We start from the raw sequence: 9,549 nt of genomic DNA, 5'->3' as shown, positions 1-9,549 counted from the left end.
GGTTATATGTCTTGTCTAGAACAGTGCCTGGCATTCAATCCACAATATTTATTGGACTTTTATTAGCACTGGAGAGGAGCTCAGGCTGGTAGAGAGGAGCTCAGATAGTCAAAAAGAACAATTTGAATGGAGACAAAAGCCATGCATAAAACTGATACCTTGTAGGGAGAAAAATCGAGTGACCTGGGCCTCTTTTTTTACTGAATAGCCTTTTGTACCTTTGCAATTGTATACTTCTATTAATCACTTTTTTAAAAAAACATTGATCTTATTTTTAAAAGTAATGCCATAAAAAGATGTACTATATCCATTACATGACTAAAGTAAAAAGTTTGGCAATGCCAAATGCTCAGGAGGATGCGGAACAACAGAACTTCTCACACACTGATGGTGAAAATGTAAAATGCTACAACCACTTTAGAGGACTATTTTGCAGTTTCTTACAAGATTAAATCTACAAGATTAAATCTATGATCCAGCAATTCCACTCCTTTATCCAAGATAAATAAAAACTCAGGGCCACAAAAAAATTTGTATAAGAATATTCTACAAATTTGGGGTTAATAACAACCCCAAACTGAAAAAAATGCAACTGTCTATCAACAGGGGGGAAAAAAGGATACGCAAGTTATGGTGTAGTTATATAATGAAATACTACTCATCAGTTTCAATCAACTTTTAAAAATTACTGATACACCCATATGGATGACTCTCAAAGAAGGAGAAGGAGGAAGAGGAGAGGAGAAAGGATATGGATGAATCTCAAGAAGATTATACTGAATGAAATAAGCCAGATTCAAAAAAACATAAGTCTAGGGGTGCCTCGGTGGTTCAGTTAGTTAAGCTCTGACTCTTGATCTCAGCTCAGATCTTGATCTCAGGGTCCTGAGTTCAAGCCCTGCATTTGGGGCTCCACCCTGGGCAGGGAGTCTACTTTAAAAAAAGAAGAAAAAACACAACAGATTGTATGCTTTAATTTATATTGTTCTAGAACAGGCAAAACTTACCTAGTGTGAGAGAAGTGGGTACAGTGGTTGCCTGGGGTCAGGTGTGGGATTCATTGGAGAGGAACTCCAGAGAACTTTCTGTGGGGCTGGAGATGTTCTGTCTTGAAAGAGATGTGGGTTACAGGGGTGTTTTCATTTCTCAAAACTCGTGGTACTGTATGTGTAAGTTCTGTCTGTGCATTTCATCAAAGGTAAACTATAACTCATTTTTTTTTAAAGTATTTGAATAGGGGAAGTTACCGTATACTAGGGAAATGTGCGACGGGCTGACTCCATGCGGGCGTGGGTGTACCCTAGAGATCAGGGAGGGCCCCCACTAACAAAGAGAGATTTGAAAGGCCCTAGGGGATGACAAATTGTCCCTGCGAAGTAGGATGAGGGAGGGCCTAACTCAACACATAAACGTTAGCTTTTTATCAGTGTAGACCTTCCAAAAGCAAGTCTCTAACGTTCACTTTGTGCCTTCAGTTTTAAAGTACTGTTTTCGCATTTAATCTCACAGGGTCTCTTCCAAATCTGGCATTCTGGCTCCCACATTACAAGTGAGGAAACGGAGGTTCAGGGAGGTCGAAGGACTTACGGAAGATCAACAACTAGGACGTGGCAGGAGCCAGGTTTCAGGGCGGCTTACTTGGTGTCAGTTTCCCGAAACATAACCTGAAACAGTAACCGCAGACTCTCCAGGTTGGGAGGGCTGGAGCAAAGGAACGTCCTGGGGAACAAAAGAAGGGCTGGGCCGGCGCACTCGCACCTCCCACCTCCCGGGGCGCCAGCCTCCAGGTCTCCAGGGAGAGTGGGGTGGGGGCGAGGGCGCCAAAGGCTGGCTCCACTGCGCTGAGTCAGCGGCTCCGGGGACCCTGGCGGGCGGCTCCGGAACAAAGAGAGTCCGCGTGGGGCTGGCGGGCAGGGGGCAGGCGGGCTGCGGAGCCGGGGCAGCGGGGGCGGGGCCCGAGCGCGGAGAGTCGGCGGGGAGCGGCGGCGCCCACGCGGAGTGGGGCGGGGCCTGCGCCGGAGAGAATGGGGGCAGAGGGGCGGGGCCTGCGCCGGGGGGCGTGGGGGCGGGGCCCAACCCCGGGGAGAGGGGCGGGGCCTGTGCGGGAGAGAGTGGGGCCCGAGGGGGACCGGCCCGGGCCCGGCCGGGCGGGGAGCCGCGGGGTCGCGCAGCCGGGAACCGGGCTGCTGGAGAGGGCCGAGCGGTGGGCTCCCGCCCGCCCCGAGTGCGCGCAGGCCCGAGGCTCTGCCGCTCGGGGCTGGGTCCTGGACCGAGCCCTTCTCCTGCGTGGTCCTGCCTGTTTCCTCTTCTGTGAATTGACAAGACCGGTCTTGTTCTGCCGGGGGTTGAAGAGTGGGTTGAGAGAACGGAAGCGAGGAGGAGTCTCCTTAACAGACCGCTCCTTCACAGACGTCTGTTTTGTACTTGCTAGGAAGAACTGTCTTAATAGCTGTACTAACACTTCACTCGCACATTTCCATTTATTGTAAGAAACAATCCATGAAAAAGGTAATATTATCATCCCCATTTTACAGCTGAGAAAACAAGCTCAGAAGAGCTTGTGTGGCATGCCCACATGAAGACAAGTGGCAAGAAGCAGGACTTCAGCCTTGGGTCTCACTTGGCGTTTTTGGAGTCTTTCTCACCCTAAAGCCCATGCTCTTAAGTAGCATGCATGCATTCATTCTTTCATTCATTCAGAGCTATTTACTGATCACCTCTGTGCTAGGTCATCTGTTGGGTGTAAGGAATACAGGGAATAAGTTACAGTCCCCACACAAATGAAGCTTACAATGTAGTTGGAAGACAGTGAGCAATTGATGACAATAATTACTCAATTAAAATTGTGATATGTACTTTAGTGGACAAGTACAGGGAACTACAGGAACGGTGTTTCCTGAACGATGAGTGCCTATCATGTGCCAGGTTCTATCCTAAAGCCTTTATGAGGGGCGCCTGGGTGGTTCAGGCGTTAGGCGACTGCCTTCGGCTCAGGTCCTGATCCTGGAGTCCCAGGATGGTGTCCTGCATCGGGCTCCCTGCTCAGCAGGGAGTCTGCTTCTCCCTCTGACCCTCCCCCCTCTCATGCTCTCTCTCTATCTCATTCTCTCTCTCAAATAAATAAATAAAATCTTTTTTTAAAAAATAAAGCCTTTATTATTTGACTTGGGTTTCCTGCCCACTTAAGATCTTAATCAGATTTATTTCAACATTGTGTTAACCAGATTTCTAGCAGTTGCCGATGACAGGAACCAACCAAAAACTAAAGCAAAGAAGGGGGTGAGGGAGAAAAGAATTACCGACAATCTCTAGAAGTACAGGAGTTTGGGGTATGGCTAGATCCTAAAGGCTCAAGAGAGGTTTTCAGGGCTCCCTCTGTCTCAGCATCCCTCAATTCTTTCCATGCAGTCCAGAAAGATGGCTATAGGGCACCTGGGTGGCTCAGTCGTTAAGCGTCTGCCTTTGGCTCGGGTTGTGGTCCCAGCGTCCTGGGATCGAGTCCCAATCAGGCTCCTTGCTTAGTGGGGAGTCTAGTTCTCCCTCTCCCTCTGCCCCTGCTTGTGTCCCCTCTCTCGCTGTGTCCCTATCTGTCAAATAAATAAAATCTTTAAAAAAAAAAAAAAAGGAAGAAAGAAAGAAAGAAAGATGGCTATAGAACAGCTCTAGGTTTCATTGACTTGACAGCTCTCAGTCCCAAAAGAGAAAGCATACTTTCCAGTGCCTTCAGCGTAAGAAAAGCAGTCTTGGGACTGTTTCCCCCTAAACTCCCTGAAGTTGTCCTAAACCCTTGCAAAAGCTGAATCCCAGAACCAGGTCTGTCTGAATGCCTCACTGTCTCCTATCTAAAGATACAGCATTAACTACTTTTCTTTTATAACAACCACTGAACTTAATGTCTGTACCATTTGGCTCCAAATTAAGCATTGTTTTGTCACATTCTGGGTTATGGCAACATTCACAGGTATTGACCCGACTCCTCTCCATCACGGATTGGGGGATAGCTACATGGATATCCAACTTATTCATTCAACAAATATTTGCTGAGCTTTTGATGTGCTACATAAAACCATCTGGTAAGCAGAACAGACCCCAGTCTTGCCCTCATGGGAACTTACTGGCTGGTGGAGAGAGTGCTAACAGACACTAAACACAAATGAGTATATAATTATACTTGTGAGTAGTGCTATGAAGAACAGTAGTGTGCCCTAAAAGCTTCCAAGCAGGGGCCCTGGCCTGGTCTGGAAGGTAAGGGACGATCTCCTCAGAGCAATGTTTGATGTGAGATCTGAAGGATGAATAGTTTATTTAAATTATTTTTTTAAAAACTGACATTTTTATTTATTTATTTTTAAATATTTTATTTATTTATTTGAGAGAGAGAGCACAAGGTGGGTGGTGGGCAGAGGAAGAAGGTGAAGCAGACTCCCTCCTAAGCAGGGAGCCAGATGCCGGGCTCGATTCCAAGACCATGACCTGAGCAGAAGGCAGACACTTAACCAACTGAGTCACCCCGGTGCCCCCAAAACTAACATTTTTTAAAAATTTTATTATTATTTTTAAGTAATCTCTAACACCCAATGTGGGGCTCAAACTCCTGGCCCCCCCCAACCCTGAGATCAAGAGTTGCCTTCTCTTGCGACTGAGCCATCCAGGCACCCCTGAAGGATGAATAGTTTAATTAGGCAAAATAGGAGAAAGAGCATTTTGGATGAAGGAACCTGAATATGCAAAAGTCCTGGGGTGGAAAAGAGCATGGTATATTCAAGGACTCGAAAAAAGTTTGGTGCATGCAAGCAAGAATGAAGGACTGGCATGAGATGAGGCTGAAGGTCTGGTGGATTTTCCCAAAGCTCAGCCTGAGAAGGGGGGTGGTGCTCAGAGGCTAATAAGGAGAGTGCTACATTTTTTGTGTGTGTAAATTAAATGAGGTGATGTATGTATGAAAGGGCATAACAGTGCTTAGCACACAGCAGACCCTCAAATGGTAGCTTCTAATATTGTTCCCTGAAGTGTAAGTTCCTAGAGGTCAGGGACTGTACCTGTTTCTTCTCTGTGTCTACAGGTTCACGATAGAGGGAAAGGGCTCAGCAAATGTTTGTGAACCAAACTGGAAAGGGGGGCATTCAATCTGTGTCTCAGAAAAGGAGGAATAAAAAGGGCACTTCTGGCCAAGTGAGGGTCCAGGCCAAAGGCAGGAGGTAGGAACAGACTTAACTGATTTGGGGAAAGGGGAAGAGACTTCCAGGCTGGTAGCAAGTGGAGAGGGTTTGCACCATAATGGTCATTGGTTGGCTGCCTCCCTAGTATCTATCCCCTGCCTGATGTTTATTTGGAGAGCCACTGTTCCCCTCCCACCTAATGTCACGAGGATGGGTCTAAACCCTCAGCATCAGGGATGAAGGAAGCATATGATCTAGCTTGGCCAACTTTTTTTTTTTTTTTAAACTATTTATTATTTATTTGAAAGAGACAGCGTGTGCCCACACTCGAGCCAGGGGAGGGGCAGAGGGAGGAGAGAGCGAGTCTCAAGCCGTCTCCCCACTGAGGGCACAGCCAGACGCAGGGCACCAAAGTCGCTCAATCCTGAAATCACGCCCTGAGCTGAACCTGAGAGCCCCACTCTTAACCAGCAGAGCCACCCAGGCGCTCCTCGCCTTGGCCCATCTTTATATCACTTTCTCTTGGCTGTGATGATTGGCGCACGCATGGTCACATGACATCCACCAGTCCAATCAGAATGGGTTTCAGAAGTGAGGCCAGCCTCCTTATGCCTGGCTGGCTCAGCTGGTGCAGCCTGCCACTCCTGATCTCCAGGTTGCGAGTTTGAGCCCCACCTTGGGTGTAGAGATTACTTATAAATACATGGATACAGGCGCCTGGGTGGCTCAGTTGTTAAGCGTCTGCCTTCGGCTCAGGTCATGATCCCAGGGTCCTGGGATCGAGCCCCGCATCGGGCTCCCTGCTCAGCGGGAAGCCTGCTTCTGCCTCTCCCGCTCCCCCTGCTTGTGTTCCCTCTCTCGCTGTGTCTCTCTCTGTCAAATAAATAAAATCTTAAAAAAAAAAAAAAAACATGCATACATACATACATACATAAAGTAAGTAAGTTAATAAGGACATCCCAGTGAGGTTGGGGGCTGTAACATCCATTCACAATAGGACCTAAGAGCTGAGCCAGTCCAGAGGCCTTGCCACTGCAGAATGAAGATAAAAACTGATCCCTGGTGACATCACTTGAGAACCTGCGGCCAGGCCTATTCCTGGGCTGTTGTGTTATGAGGCCAATAACTTTGTGCTTCCCCTGGTGGGCATTAGGCTTTCTGCCACTTGGTTCTTGAGGTTGGAACATTGGTGAAACCCATCTGGGAAGGGCCTGGATGTGAGTCCATCCTGCCTTTTTTTTTTTTTTTTTTAAAGATTTTATTTGGGGCACCCGGGTGGCTCAGTCAGTTGGGCATCTGGCTTCGGCTTGGGTCATGGTTTCGGGGTCCTGAGATTGAGCCCTGTGTCGGGCTCCCCTCTCAGTGGGGAGTCTGCTTTTCCCTCTCCCTCTGCCTGCCGCTCCCCCTGCTTGTGCTCTCTCTCTGTGTCAAATATATAAATAAAATCTTTTTTAAAATTACAAAAAAGAAGATTTTAATTATTTGAGAGAGCAAGCGCACACGCACATGCACACACATGGGGGTCGGGGGGAGGCTGAGGGAAAGGCAGACTTCCTACTGAGCAGGGAGTTGATCCCAGGACCCTGAGATCATGACCTGAGCAGAAAGCAGACGCTTAGGGGCGCCTGGGTGGCTCAGTTGGTTAAGCGACTGCCTTCGGCTCAGGTCATGATCCTGGAGTCCCGGGATCGAGTCCCGCATCGGGCTCCCTGCTCGGCGGGGAGTCTGCTTCTCCCTCTGACCCTCCCCCCTCTCATGTGCTCTCTCTCTCTCATTCTCTCTCAAATAAATAAATAAAATCTTAAAAAAAAAAAAAAAAAAGCAGACGCTTAGCCTACTGAGCCACCCAGGCGCCCCTATCCTGTCTTTTCAGTGAAGCGATGACTTAGCCCCATGCTGTGTCTTCTTGGAACAGCAAGACGGTCATAGGCATGTGGAAGGAGGAGACAAGGGCCCTCAGTGCAGACCGAGCAGCAGGAGAGGAACAGGCAGCCAAGGTGTGAGGGCCCTACCACTGCAGGGAACTTTTATGACACTTTTACCAAGAATGGCCCAGGTCCCTGCATCACTACAAGGAGCCGCTCACCCACAGGGAGCATTCATATGGGGGCTGCTCTGTGAGAAAGAGAAAGCCCCTGCACGGTTGGGTCTCTCTGTAAGAGCAGTCTGGCCTTACACCAATTAGTTCACTCTCCCTGAGGCCTAGGGAGCTCCTTCTCCACCTTTGAGACTCAGCTCAAACGTCACCTCACCATGAAGTCTTCTCTGAACTCACCCAGAAGAACGATCAGCTCTCCTTGCTATGTGCATTAAAAAGAAAACCACAGGCCCAAAATGATGTCACTTGGGCCTGTGCAAGTCCACGCCAGGACTTAATATCCAATCTAATGGCCATTTCGACCTCCCCTGGAAATGTAAGTCTTAACTGGCCAGTCAGGAATTTTCTTTTCTTTTCTTTTCTTTATTTTATTCATTTATTTGACAGAGAGAGAGAGAGCAGGAACACAAGCAGAGGGAATGGGGGAGGGAGAAGCAGGTTTCCCACCGAGCAGGGAGCCCGACGTGGGGCTCGATCCCAGGACCCTCGGATCATGACCTGAGCCGAAGGCAGACGCTTAACGACTGAGCCACCCAGGCGCCCCGGAAATTTTCTGATAAGCATCAGAGAGGTCATCTGTCACATGGGTCCTCTCCATTCCCCAAAAGATGAGGTTATCTGCATGACCCTTCCCCCCTAAGGGAAAATGACTTTGCCTGGAATAATCCTTTCTTTTCTTTTGATCATAACTTTCTTGTCCCTTCCTCTTTTCTATAAAAACCTTCCATTTTGTACACTGTGGAGCGGCTCTCCACTTGCGAGATGGGATGCTGCCTGATTCATGAATCATTTAATAAAGCCAATCAGATCTTCAAGTGTACTTGTTTGAATTTTTTAAAGCTTATTTATTTAAGTCATCTTTACACCCCAAATGGGGCCCCAACTCATGACCAAGATCAAGAGTTGCCTGCTCTTCTGACTGAACCAGCCAGGCACCCCTGAATTTTGTTTTTTCACCTATGTTTCAAGGTTGTACTCCTAAGTCCCTCCTATAGGCTTCTGTTACACCCCCCACCAGATTCCAGCATGCTCTGGTGAGGTACAGGGGCCCTCCCCCATCGGATTGTGACCCTGCAAGGGACTGTGAACCCAGGTTGTAATGGATCACTTGATTCCTCCGTTCATACCCTGTGATAGTCCGTAGTGCTTGAACTTTGCAAAACCCTGGGACATACAGGGGGGTGATGAAATTAGGGCTCTCGAGGTCAGCTGACTATCTGAGCTGCTGTTCTTTCTTAGTGAGTTCAGCTCATGGAAGCATCTCCATCCTAGTCTCCTGTCTCTGGAACACATTTTGTTAAACCAGATTTAGAATTCATCCTCTTGCTCTGATTTCCAAAAATCCCCCTCACACAGGTCTTAGCACAGGTAGCGGACTTTACAGAAGATTTGATGGACATGGGGGGAGGGTTTTAATAGATAAAGTTGATCCCTGTTCACTTCTTTATCTCGGCAACTTTTGAGTTTGCTTCACAGGACTTATCACAATTTGCAATTATTTTATTTCTGTGTCTTTTAACTTTTTTTCTTGGTTAGTTTGCTTCCTCCACGAGTTCCGGAGCACGGACTGATCTTGCCTGCCATCATGTTTGCAGTGCTCAGCACTGGAAGGTGTGAGGTAGGCAGCTGTTGAATGACTGAATGACTGTGAAATCAGACATCCGTCTTGAATGTTCATCCTCCATTGGGAAACCCCCTCGAAGTTTCTCAGGCCTTCTCCCTGTCCCCTTTCTCACCTTTTTTTTTTTTTTTTGGAACCAATTTGTCCCATAAGGCCTCCAAAATTCTCACCCAGTCATGCAGAACATGTTCCGTTCTCTCCAGCCCCTACTTCCAGACCCGCCTGTGAATCGAACAGGAATTCAGAAGAAACCAGAGGCCACGCCTTAGGACACAGCTGTGGGCTGAAACGTCCCCTTTCCTCTGCCATTACACTTTTCATCACCATCACCCTCTCCAGGGCTTGGCACAGGAGGAGCTGAGGCTGCCTGTGTCCTATTAAACTCAGGGGAATGGAGACTTCAGGTGGTGTGGCCGATGAAAGTGGTCACAGACTCTTTGCCAAGCTTCCTAGCGAAAGGTAGGGCCAGGGGCACCTGGGTGGCTCAGTCGGTTGGACATCTGACTCTTGGTTTCAGGTCAGGTCATGATCTCAGGGTCCTGGGATCAAGCCTCACATCAGGCTCTGTACTCAGTGGGGAGTCTGCTTGAAAATTCTCTCCCTCTGCCCCTCCCCCTGCTCACACACACTCTCCCTCTCTCTCCGGAATAAATAAATCAATCTTAAAAAAA

General features: G+C 48.2%; 1 long non-coding RNA gene across 1 annotated transcript; it reads right to left on the bottom strand.

Annotated features, from left to right (window-relative positions):
- Positions 1 to 958: 958 nt before the first annotated feature.
- LOC135364010 (uncharacterized) lies at positions 959 to 1,931 on the bottom strand. Its single transcript, XR_010410437.1, has 2 exons — positions 1,588 to 1,931; positions 959 to 1,108 (listed from the first exon to the last, which is right to left on the bottom strand). It is a non-coding gene; the product is annotated as an uncharacterized LOC135364010 (long non-coding RNA).
- Positions 1,932 to 9,549: the final 7,618 nt, after the last annotated feature.

Source organism: Mirounga angustirostris, unplaced genomic scaffold, assembly GCF_029215605.1.
Source record: "Mirounga angustirostris isolate CCGP_5_RB_7025 unplaced genomic scaffold, mMirAng1.0.hap1 SCAF_4, whole genome shotgun sequence".
NCBI lineage: Eukaryota > Metazoa > Chordata > Mammalia > Carnivora > Phocidae > Mirounga > Mirounga angustirostris.
Note: the sequence above shows the minus strand (reverse complement) of the source record. Positions and strands in the feature narration are given on the sequence as shown.